Below are 12178 nucleotides of genomic sequence, written 5' to 3' on the forward strand. Positions count from 1 at the left end.
GGGATCAGCAATCCTGTAACAATGAAATTATCTTCAGTGTGCTCTTGCTGTGAGTTGCCTGCTGGAACATTACTGTGTAATTTCAAAATGGCTGCCTAAGCAGGTTTTGGTGGCTCAGAGTTCTATTCCTAGCTACTCAGGAGGCTGAGGTCTAAGGATTTCAGTTCGTATCCATCATGAAGAAGCAAACTGTGAGATTCTTATCTCCAATTAACCACCCAAAACACCAAAACTGGAGCTGTGACTCAAGTGTTAAAATGCTAAACTTGAGTAAAAAAATTCAGGGGCAGAGTCCAGGCCCTGAGTTCAAGCCCTAGAACAGGCACAGAAAAAGGCTCCCTGTTTTGACATGTAATTTCTACATTCTAATTTACAGTCATGCATATTTTCTATTTTCCTTGTTTAACTGTCCATTTATGAAATATAATTAGGATCTAGTAAGCTATAAATAAGGTAGAGCTATACATGTGGTAGATTCTTTTCTGTGACTGATTACCCTTGGCACAAACTGTACAGTGTCATGATCTTCTTAAAAACAGAATAACGATCTTTCCAACTGGCAAACTTGCATAATTAAAGGCATCAGCAGTGCATAGAATTAGCACTTCATGTTTTTTTCCACAGGTTTGGACAGCATCCTTCATCAGCTTGACAGATGGAATTTTTTTAAGTTCTTCATTTTGTTCTCATGTCCATAGCTACACAGTCCCTTTCGAGGACCCCATGGAAGATAAAGAATCATGGGCCCAGGATAATTGTCTGTAGGCATGATCTGTTAGCTTGCTTTATTATTTATCACCAGAAACTCTTAACTATGTGCCATTAAAGACCAATCTGCCCGATCTGACATAGGAGAGAACTAGTAACAGAGCACACAAGCATTGGCATTCTCTAGCTGGAAATTGAAAAGATGACATCTTTGCTTGGTGAAAAAATTTTCCAAGAACCTCTATGCACTTAGTTCTAGGTGTTACTACCACAATTATAGATGGTTTGTGCTTGCATCTGCACATTCTAGCTTTAGTTATCCCTTTAATAATAACTACTAGAGTTCTTGGCATGTCACAGACTCTGTCCTGTCATGTTAAAGCTGAATAAACTTGAGAGCTAAAGTCACATGCTTAGTAACAGAATCATATATAGAACAAACTATATAAGTAGATACATGTAGCTTATTAGTAGGCAGAATGATTTATTTTGTTTTCAGATATGTAAGAAAGCCCATAAGGAAGATAGAGCAGAAAAATAATCTATTTTTTAACTGTAGGTAGAAGCAAAAACAATATTCAAATCAAAGGGATAAGTTCTAAAACTATCTGCTATTAGACATTTATCCATAGAATGGTATGATATTATGGCGATTTTTTTTGGTCAGTTGTGGGGCCTGAATTCTGGGCCTGTCAATGTCCCTCAGCCATTCAGCTCAAAGTTAACGCTCTGGGAGCCCTGAGTCCTAATAGTCTGCAAGTCTTAACACTGTACTTCCTTAGTGATGGGATAGGAATTTCAGCCTTACTGGACTTAGCATTGATTTCTATGTCCTTTCCTAGCACCTGGCCAAAATTATGATACATAGTTACGGAATGAAAATGTAATGCCATCTTAAGAAAGTCATTTAGGGCTCTGGGAATGTGACTTCATGGTACAGTGATTGCCTAGCATGAATGAAACTCTAGGTTAAATTCTTCAATGAGACATAAACAGAAAAAGAAACACTGGAAGTGCTGCTGTGCCTCAAGTGGTAGAGTGCTAGCCTTGAGCAAAAAAAAAAATGCTCAGGATAATTCCCTAGCCCCAGGGACTAGTTTAAGCCCCAGGACTGGCAAAAATAAATAAATAAATAAATAAATAAATAAATAAATAAATAAATAAATAAATAAATAAAACAAAGACAACATTTAGTTAGTAAGTGCAAAATAAATAACCCATACTTGGAATATATAAATGCTCCTTTTATATTGATACCTGACAAAAGTCTCTAATTCATGTACTTTACCTATATTAGATTACTTTGTTGAAAAAAAAGATTTGTTCATTAGGTCACAGCAATTAATGCCAGGAATGTGGTTAGATGTCAGGTGAAGATTAGTTCTAGAAATTCAAAGATTCCAGGCTTTGAGTGTACACTGCTAATCACAATCAAAAGGGTAGTCTAAGTGAGATTTGGAAATCTTTTTGGTCAGTTATGGCACCAAAAAGGCAAAGGCTAATTAACAGTTGTGACAGAAGAGAACGAATAACTCTAGATGGAAGGAATAAATGTTAGTAACTAAGGTATACCAGAAACTGTTCTAAGGAACCATTTTTGGTTATTGAAGAACTAATTATCAACTAGGCTTATTCATCATTGCCTTTAACATTCTAAATCTCTTAGGCTAATTCTTAATCTCTGTATGATATATGTCTCTCCTTCTATATTGTTCTTTCAAGTAATCATTATTAAAGGGATCGGATCCAATGAAGAATGAATCAGAGACCCTGCAGGTGCATCTGAAAATGTTCATATCCTGTGTCAAATGTTAGAACATCTTTGAATCTAGTACATAAACAGTCTGAGCAGTCAGTCTAGTGGATATCATTGGAGAAATTCAGAAAGTCACATTTTTTCCAGCAAATCTTATCCCTTATAATAAATGACAGCATGCTGTGTCAGCCTCCTATTAATATGACAAAGTACTTTATAAAATCAACTTAAAAGAAGAAAAGATTAATCTTGGCTTCTGATTTTGTACATTTCAGTTTATGTTTCTTATCCTCATTGCTTTGGATTGGTGGTGGCACTGTACCCCATGTCAGGAACATTAGATGGAGCATGTGTTCATAGAAGCCAGCAAGTAAAAAAGAGGAGGAATAGGAGTGGGAGAGGAAGAAAGAGGAGGATGGGGAGAGGGAGAGGAAGAGTGAGAGGGAGAAGAAAAAATAGGAGACAGAAGAAAAAGAAGGAAGAGGAGGAAAGGACTTTGATCTTAATGTTCTCTTTGATCACAATTTCTCAGTGACCAAATCTCTACAACTGTGCCGACTTGAAAATGTTCACCACCTCTTCATGGCAACATAGTGAAAGCTAATTATTAATCCCAATCCTTTATGATTTCAGATTTAATTTCTAGAGTGGTGGGTAAATATTTCCATACAATTGTGGTAACTTCTGTTCCTAAATATTTACTTGAATTAATCAGAGGAACTATTTGCCTTGGAGTTGGTTTGGTTATACAATTGTTGGAGAGATGAATAACATATTTAGAATGCAAATACACTTTATTTAATAGATAAAGAAGCTTCAAGAGATGTCATTTTGTGATTTTCAAAAATGACTATTTTGATGGAGTTCCAGGAAGATGGCGGAGGAGAAGCTGGAGGCTAAACAAGCTCTTGCGTAGAAAGCAGTTTTAGTGTTCCAGTGAACAGTCCTAAAGCCAGAGAATCACACCAAGTGTGCCATCACAGTGCAGAGAGTTAGGCCAGAGAGGGAAAATCCAGGCAAGAAGACAGATCTGAGCATTTGCCAGCTGCCGCAGCTGTGGTGGCAGTGGCCATAGCCGCCATACCTGCAACACAGAGAGTCCAGGACAAAGGCGTCAGAAGTGGCAGGTGAGTGGATTCTACTTACCACCAGCAAGAAACAGCAAGGAGCAGACATCTTCATCCTGCACTTCGCAGACCAGAGATGATCCAGGAACTAAGACTCCGGTGTGAGTAGAAGCCTGACATCCTCACTCCTTCTCAGGGAGCAGAGGAGGGAAGGCTACCCCTCCCCCCCCAATACCAGAGATCTCCATCTTTGATATTGACAAAGGCCCAGCTGAGCAGCTAGCTCCAAAGCAGGCCTTGAAAGAAAACAAAGTCATTTAGCAGGTCACAGGAACCTAACCTTACCTGCCAGGCTCAGCTCCACCCAGGGAAAAGTCACCCAGCTCGAGCCACCAGCCCCAGAAGTGGCTTTCTTCACTGGGTAATCAGAGCCAGAGGCTGCCCCTCCCTACAGCAGCCTTGACAATCAATTGAAATTCAGTAAACATAAACCCTGAGAATGGCTCCAGGTTGGGCTCTGTGAGTTTCTCAGAAGCTAGCTCCTCAGGGAAAAGCAGCTGTTTCCTGAAAGGCCTCAACTCTACCCAGAACCTAGCCTCATCACAGCATCTCCAAACTAGAGGAAACAGCCATCTTCCTCTTTTGTGATGCTCAAAGCAGATCTCCCTACCATTGACCTATCTTGGGAGGAGGATCACAAAATCCTGGGTAAAGCAGAGCATTTTTCTGCCTGCTCAAACAAACTGACTTACGAAACCAACCAAGCCACAGGAAAATCAAACACCACAAGCAGACCAGAGACTCCAACAAGAGACTGGTTATGGACACAAGGGAGATACAGGATCTTCCCATCTCCCCACCCCCACCAAAAAAAATCAAAGAATTATTTTTTTGTACCTTTTATTAAAAAATTTTTCTAAAACTTTTTTTTTAATTTTTAATTTAAAAAAATTTTGTTTTCTATTAACTTTTTTGTCTTCCTCTTATAATTTTTATTTTAGGGGTATATGTGTATATACTTTTTTTCCCTTTTCCTTTTTTCTCTTTTTTAAATTTTTTTCTTTAGTTCTACTGACCATTTGATCCTTTTTTTCTTTCTTTCTCATTCTTTTCACTTTTTCTTTTCTCTCATTCTTCTTTGCATGACTTAATTGCTGTTCTGCTCATCCTCAGGTATACCTGTAGTCGATTATTAGACCTTAGCCCCATTGTGTACACAATTAATCCAGAAATTTATTACTCAATTTAAAACCTCTTAGACTTAAATTCCTTAATAGCAGTACTACCTCTTTATGCCTATATAATATTTTAAGCATTTTTATTTTTAAGTTTTTCACGTCTCCTTTCTATCCCTCCCCTTCTCTTATTTTATCAACGTTCTTCTCTGCATATTACGTTTTCATTTTTGCATAATTTTTAAGTGTTGCACTTTTTAATTTTTGTTTTTCCATTTTTTCTTCTTTTTTCTTTCTCTTTCTTCTCTTTTTCTCTCTCTCTACTATCGTTTTATCCAACCTATTTCGCTTTGAGATTAGGATTTAGTTAACTCTCCCTCTGCCTTTCCGCATCCCTCTATGCCTATTTTCACCTACATATCTCCCTAAACCTAATAATTTCTGTTTGCCAAATTCTTCTTTGCAGTTCGTAGCCCATTAATACATAGTTGTTTGATGTTGAATAGATATATCTATTGAACTAGATTGTATCTGCAGACTTTTGACTGTGCAACTACAGACTTTGGTTGATGCTTGCCTTAAAATAGTGTGCTAACACAAAACTGGTGTTACTTTCATCCCAAATGGGCAGATCAATCCGGAAAAACACAAGAAAAATGGCAAGTCCGGGTATCTCAACTCCCACTCATGATCAGGGGACAGAACAGATAATGAATAATCATGAGGAAAGTTCCCAAAAAGCTCTACAAACACTACTGGTAAACATGGTAAATGAAAAGATTGAAACCTGCAAAGGACTCTGTATGAGCATGATAGGGAGAGAGAGAAGGCAAAACAAACTTTAAATGCAGGAATATCATGAGTGTGAGGAAGCTACTCAGAGATTGATACAGGAATTGCGTGAGCAACTTGAAAACACTCAAAGAGAAAGCCAGGAATGGCGTGAGCAGGTTGAGAACACCCAAAGAAAACTACAGGAACTGCGTGAACGTGAGGAAGCTAATCAGAGAGTAATACAGGAATTGAGAGAGCAGGATGAGAATACAGAAAGATCACTAAAGGGATTCATGGAATCCATAAACACAGAGTTGAAGGAAGTCAGGGAGACCACAAAGGGAATGCTGAATGGAACCCAAAAGAAGGAATGGGAGTCCAAGGAAATCATAACCAATCAACTAAGTGATTTGAGAATAAACACTGAACACCAAACTAAGGAAGAAAAGAAGTTCATACAAGATTTAAAACAAAGCTCAAACAAAGAATTTGAAGCCATGAAAGCCGACCAAGTAGAAGGAAAAGAATTTAAAAAACAATGTAGAAAGTCTTGATAGTAGGTTAGACCATGCAGAAGATAGAATTTCAGGGATTGAAGACAGCCTAGCTATTATAGAGAAAGAACATACAACATACAAATCCAAGAAATATGATAGATCTATTCAACACTTGGAAGACACCATCAGAAGGCTTAATCTGAGGATAATGGTTGTAGAGGAGCACCTAGAGACAGAAGTTAATGGTCTAGGAAATTTGTTTAACAGGATCCTAGCAGAGAACTTCCCAAACATGCAAAAAGATAGGCCTATTCAGATACAAGAATCTTATAGAACTCCAAATAGACCAGACCAGAATAGGACATACCACTGCCCCATTATAATCCACACAGAATCAATTCAGACCAAGGAAAAGATCCTTAAAGCTGTCAAGGACAAAGTATCAATCACCTATAAAGGGAAATCAATTAAAATCACCTCAGATTTCTCAGCAGAGACAATCAAAGCAAGAAGAGCCTGGAATGATGTATGCCATGCCCTAAAGACAAACAACTATCAACCAAGAATTCTGTATCCAGCTAAACTCTCCTTCATAACCTCAGGTCAAATAAAAACCTTCCATAGCAAAGAAAAACTGAAACAATATATCTCCACCAAACCAGCCCTACAAAAGATTCTTAAAGATGTCCTACACATAGAAAACCAACAAGACCACAATAAAGGCCAAGAAACCTCACCCAAACTGAAAATCCAAGAACCATAAGAAGAACCCAGTTGCTGCAGGTATCAAGAACGTGGATAAAATAGCAGGAACTCCCAAATACATCTCAGTCCTATCTCCCAACATTAACGACTTAAGTCTCCAATTAAGCGACATAGACTGTCTAGTTGGATTAAAAAGCAAGATCCTTCTATCTGCTGCCTTCAGGAATCATTTCTTGCCCATAAAAACAAGCACATTTTCAATGTGAAAGGCTGGAACAAAATCTACCAAGCAAATGGCCCCCATAAACAGGCGGGAGTTGCAATCCTAATATCAGATAAAATAGACTTCAAATTAAAATTAGTGAGGAGATAATGAAGGTCGCTACATACTAATTAAGGGATCTCTCCTTCAGGAGCATATTACAATCCTAAATATCTATTTGCCAAAAAAACAGAGCACCCAAATTTAACCAAGAAACACTACTATAACTCAAATCCCACACAGATCCAAAGATATTAATTGTTGGGGATTTTAACACACCACTTTCCCCACTAGATAGATCAACTCTGCAAAAACTCAGCAGAGAAATCGCAGACCTAAACAACTGCATAGATCAACTAGATTTAACAGACATCTACCGAATATTTCACCCCACAGCATCAGAATACACGTTTTTCTCAGCACCACATGGAACATTTTCCAAAATAGACAACTACTAGGCCACAAAGCAAACTTGTCCAAATTCAGAAACATTGAAGTTATACCGTGAATTCTCTCAGACCACAAGGGAACAAAATTAGAACACGGCACCAAAAGCCACCAAAGAAAATCCTGTAACATATCGAGGCTTAAAAACACACAGCTGAATCACGAGTGGGTCATGGAAGATATTAGAAAGGAAATTCAAATGTTCATGATATTCAAGAAAAATGAACACAAAAATTACCAGCTCATCTGGGACACAGCAAAGGCAGAACTTAGAGGCAATTTTAAATCTCTGAGTTCCTACATCAAAAATTGGAGAGATCTGAAACCAACAATTTAATGAGACATCTGAGCCTCCTTGAAAAAGAGCAGTAAGATAAATCCCAATCCAGTAGATGGAAAGAAATAATTAAAACTAAATCAAAATTAAATGAATTAGAATGCAAAACAAAAACATACGAAGAATCAACCAAAGAGTTGGTTCTTCGAAAGAATTAACAAAATTGACAGACCCTTGGCAAATCTTATCAGAAAAAGAAGAGAAGAGACCCAAATAAATAAACTCAGAGATGAGAATAGAAACATCACCACAGAAACAACCAAGATTCAGAACATTATAATGGAATACATCTCAAAACTTTATGCTAATAAGTTTGAGAACTTGGCAGAAATAGACTTTTTCCTAGCAAATACTGACATGTCAAAACTAAACCAAAACTAAACCAAGATGAGTTAAACTATCTTAACAGCCAATATCAAGCATTGAAATAGAAACAGCAATAAGAGACCTAGCAGCTAAGAAAATCCCAGGACCAGATGGCTTTACAGCGGAATTCAACAAAGCCTTCAAAGCAGAACTCACACCAATACTCCTTCAACTCTTCAATGAAACTGAAAGAGAAAGTTCACTACCAAACTCATTCTATGAAGACATCATAAGCCTCATCGCAAAACCTGGCAGGGAATCATCAAAGAAAGAGAACTATAGACTCATTTCTTTGATGAACATAGATGAAAAACTTCTCAACAAAATTTTGGCCAATCGACTTCAACAATTCATCCAAAAAATCATACACCACAATCAAACAGGATTCATTTCAGGGATGCAAAGCTGGGTCAATATAAGCAAATCAATTAATATAATTCAGCACATTAACAGGAGCAAGGATAAGAACCACACGGTTATCTCAATAGATGTAGAAAAGGCATTTGACAAGATTCAACACTCCCTTATGATGAAGGTTCTGCAAAAAATTAGGAATCCATGGAACATTCCTCAATACAATAAAGGCTGTATGTGACAAACCTACAGCCAGCATTGTACTTAATGGTGAAAAACTAAAACTATTTCCTCTTAACTCAGGAATGAGACAAGGATGTTCATTCTCTCCACTTCTCTTCAATCTAGTATTAGAATGCTTAGTTACAGCAATAAGACAAGATGCAAACATAAAATGGATCCAAATAGGGAAAGAAGAAGTAAAACTCTCCCTCTTTGAAGATGACATAATCTTGTATTTAAAGAATCCCACAGAATCCACTTCAAAATTACTCGAGCTGATTCAAAATTTTGGCAAAGTAGCAGGGTATAAATTTAACCCTCAAATATCAATGGCTTTTCTGTATGCCAACAATGAGAAAAGTGTGGCTGAAATTAGGAAAGCAACTCCATTCGTAATATTCCCACATAAAATAAAATACCTAGTAATTAACTTAACCAAAGAAGTGAAGGACCTCTATGATGGAAAATTTAAAAACTTGAAAAAGGAAATCAAAAGAGAACTTAGAAAGTGGCAAAAAAAAAAAAAAAAAAACAAAAAACAAACTCCCATGCTCCTGGATTGGAAAGATCAACATCGTGAAAATGGCAATACTTCTCAAGGCTATCTACAAATTCAAGGTGATACCTATGAATATTCCAACCTCATTCTTCAAGGAAATAGAAGAGGCAATCCAAAAATTCATATGGAACAATAAAAGACCCCGAATAGCAAAAACGCTCCTCAACGGAAAGAACACTGCTGGAGGAATATCAATACCAAATTTCAAACTCTACATTAAAGCCATAGTAATCAAAACAGCTTGGTACTAGCACAAGAACAGACCTCAGGACCAATGGAATAGAATTGAAAACCCAGAAATGAACCTACAGACCTATAGCCATCTAATCTTCGATAAGGGAGCCAAAAAACATAGAATGGAAGAAAGACAGCCTCTTCAGTAAATGGTGCTGGCAAAATTGGTTAACTACTTGTAGAAAACTAAAGCAAGATCCTTATATATCACCCTGCACCAAAATCAACTCCAAATGGATCAAAGACCTTGGAGTCAAAGCAGACACTCTGAAAACATTACAGGATGGAATAGGAGAAACCCTAGGTCTCCTTGGCACAGGCTGAAATTTTCTTAATAGAGACCCAAAAACACAACAAATCAAAGAAAGGTTGGACAAATGGGATTGCATGAAGTTAGAGAGCTTCTGCATGGCAAAGGATTTAGCTAGCAAGATGAATAGAAAGCCCACAGATTGGGAGAAGATCTTCACTAGCCATACAACGGACAAGGGTCTCATTTCTAAAATATACCTAGAACTCAAAAAATTAAATCCCCCAACAACAAATCTTCAAAGAAACAACTGCCCAATAAATAAGTGGTCTAAAGACTTAAAGAGAAACTTCTTTGAAGAGGAAAGAAGGATGACCAATAGACACATGAAGAAATGCTCAACCTCCCTAGCCATAAAAGAAATGCAAGTCAAACAACATTGAGATACCACCTCACCCCAGTTAGAATGGCTATAATCAAGAACTCTAATAACAACAGATGCTGGAGGAGATGGGGACAGAAGGGAACCCTACTGCATTGTTGGTGGTTGTGTAATGTTTTTCAACTACTTTGGAAAGTAGTATGGAGGTTCCTCAAAAAACTCCACATAGAGCTCCCCTATGATCCAGCAATCCCACTTTTGGGCATTTATCCAAATGTTCACAAACAAGACCACACTAAAGCTACCAGCACGACTATGTTTATTTCAGCATTATTTACCATAGTTAAGATATGGAGCCAACCCAGATGCCCCTCAGTAGATGAATGGATCAAGAAAATGTGGTGTATATATACAGTGGAATTCTGTTCCTCCATCAGAAAGAATGAGATTGCCCCATTTGTTAGGAAATGGAAAGACTTGGAAAAAAATTATATTAAGTGAAGTAAGCCAGCCCCAAAGAAACATAGGTCCCATGGTTTCCCTTATTTGCAATAGCTAGTATATGTCTGAGTCAAGCAGAAAAGATCAGATAAGTTGATGTTAAGGAAATGAAGCCTAAGGTATATATTTAAATGTTTTTTTAATGCGATTTGTTTCTAACACATTTATAAGATGATTTCTACGTTGCCTTGTACGTTCCTCCCCCATGATATAACCCCTGCCTTCACTGTATTTGATGTTCGCATAATTTTTGAAGGGGAAGGGAAAAAACAAATCGTTTAACCAGGGATTCAGGTGGACCCATTGCAGCAATGAGATATACAAGTCGTTATGTCAAAACGAACTTTACAAGTTTGGTGGGGGCAAAGGAGGATTGGATGGAGGGCCGGGGGGAGAATGGGAAGGGATGGGAAGGGGAAACTAAGGAAGAAGCTACAATGCTTGAAAAGGAATGTACTCATTATCTTGCCCAGGTAATTGTAACCCCTCTGTACAGTATTTTCAGACACACACAAAGGAAACAAATTAGAACAATCTTGAATCAGTACTAATGATGCAACACTAGGTCCTTGAAAAACAGGAGCAGGCCTAACCAAAACCCAGTAGACAAAAATAATAGAAATTAGATTAAAGAAGTAAATAAATCAGAGTCTCAAAAAAAATACAAGAAATCATAATTGACTTTTATATACTAGTAGCTCACAAAATCACTCAATGAATGTCAATGTAGATATTTTTAGAAATAGACTCAAGCAGCACAAACCAGTGAACAAAAAAAATCTAGAATTCTAAGAAACAACATTCTGTTTGAGTTTTAAAAAATTTCTCTGTTATTATTAAGGTGATTAATAGAGGGATTGCAATTAATAAGTCATGTAATGAGTACATTTCCTTTTATGGAATATCTTCAGTTCCCTCACTTGTTCCTCATCCCTCCCTCCTGTCCCCATCCATGTGTTAAATCACCAATGTTCAATGAACTCCACTACTGCAATTTTCACCCTTTTCCCTAAAGCTCTGTGCCCACCTCCCACCTTCCTGAAGACGTACAATGAATATACCATGCATAGGTAAAGAAGACAGAATCATCACACGCTATAACGAACAACAAACACAAAAACAAAAAAGGAGTCTTTTGTTTCCATATCTCATAGTTTGAGTATGTATATCATGTTATATAAATATAATTGTTTTTATCATAAAATCAATTCAGGAATTAAGGTGTGATAACTTATAATGTTGCTTTCTATTTAATAATTCTTTTTGTTTTTACATTAAAGATGTCGTGAAGTTCAAGTCCTAATGAAATTTGAATGTTCAGATTTAATGTTAAAATTTCAAAATGTCTAACAGTTCCATTTTGGCAACCAAAATGAAGAACAGTGATGTTTTATCCTCATGAATGTCATTATTTCATGTGCAAAAAAGGAAAATAAATGTAATATTAAGTCAGTGGAAATAAGAAATCAAATATTATACAATATTAATTCAGTGGAAATAAGAAATAAAATACTTATGCAATGCCTCAATTCCAGAGATTATGAGATCTATTGATAAAAGTAATAAAACTTGTAAAGTTGGT

Source organism: Dipodomys spectabilis, unplaced genomic scaffold (genome assembly GCF_019054845.1).
Source record: "Dipodomys spectabilis isolate Male_0828 unplaced genomic scaffold, ASM1905484v1 ptg000515l, whole genome shotgun sequence".
Taxonomy (NCBI): Eukaryota; Metazoa; Chordata; class Mammalia; order Rodentia; family Heteromyidae; genus Dipodomys; species Dipodomys spectabilis.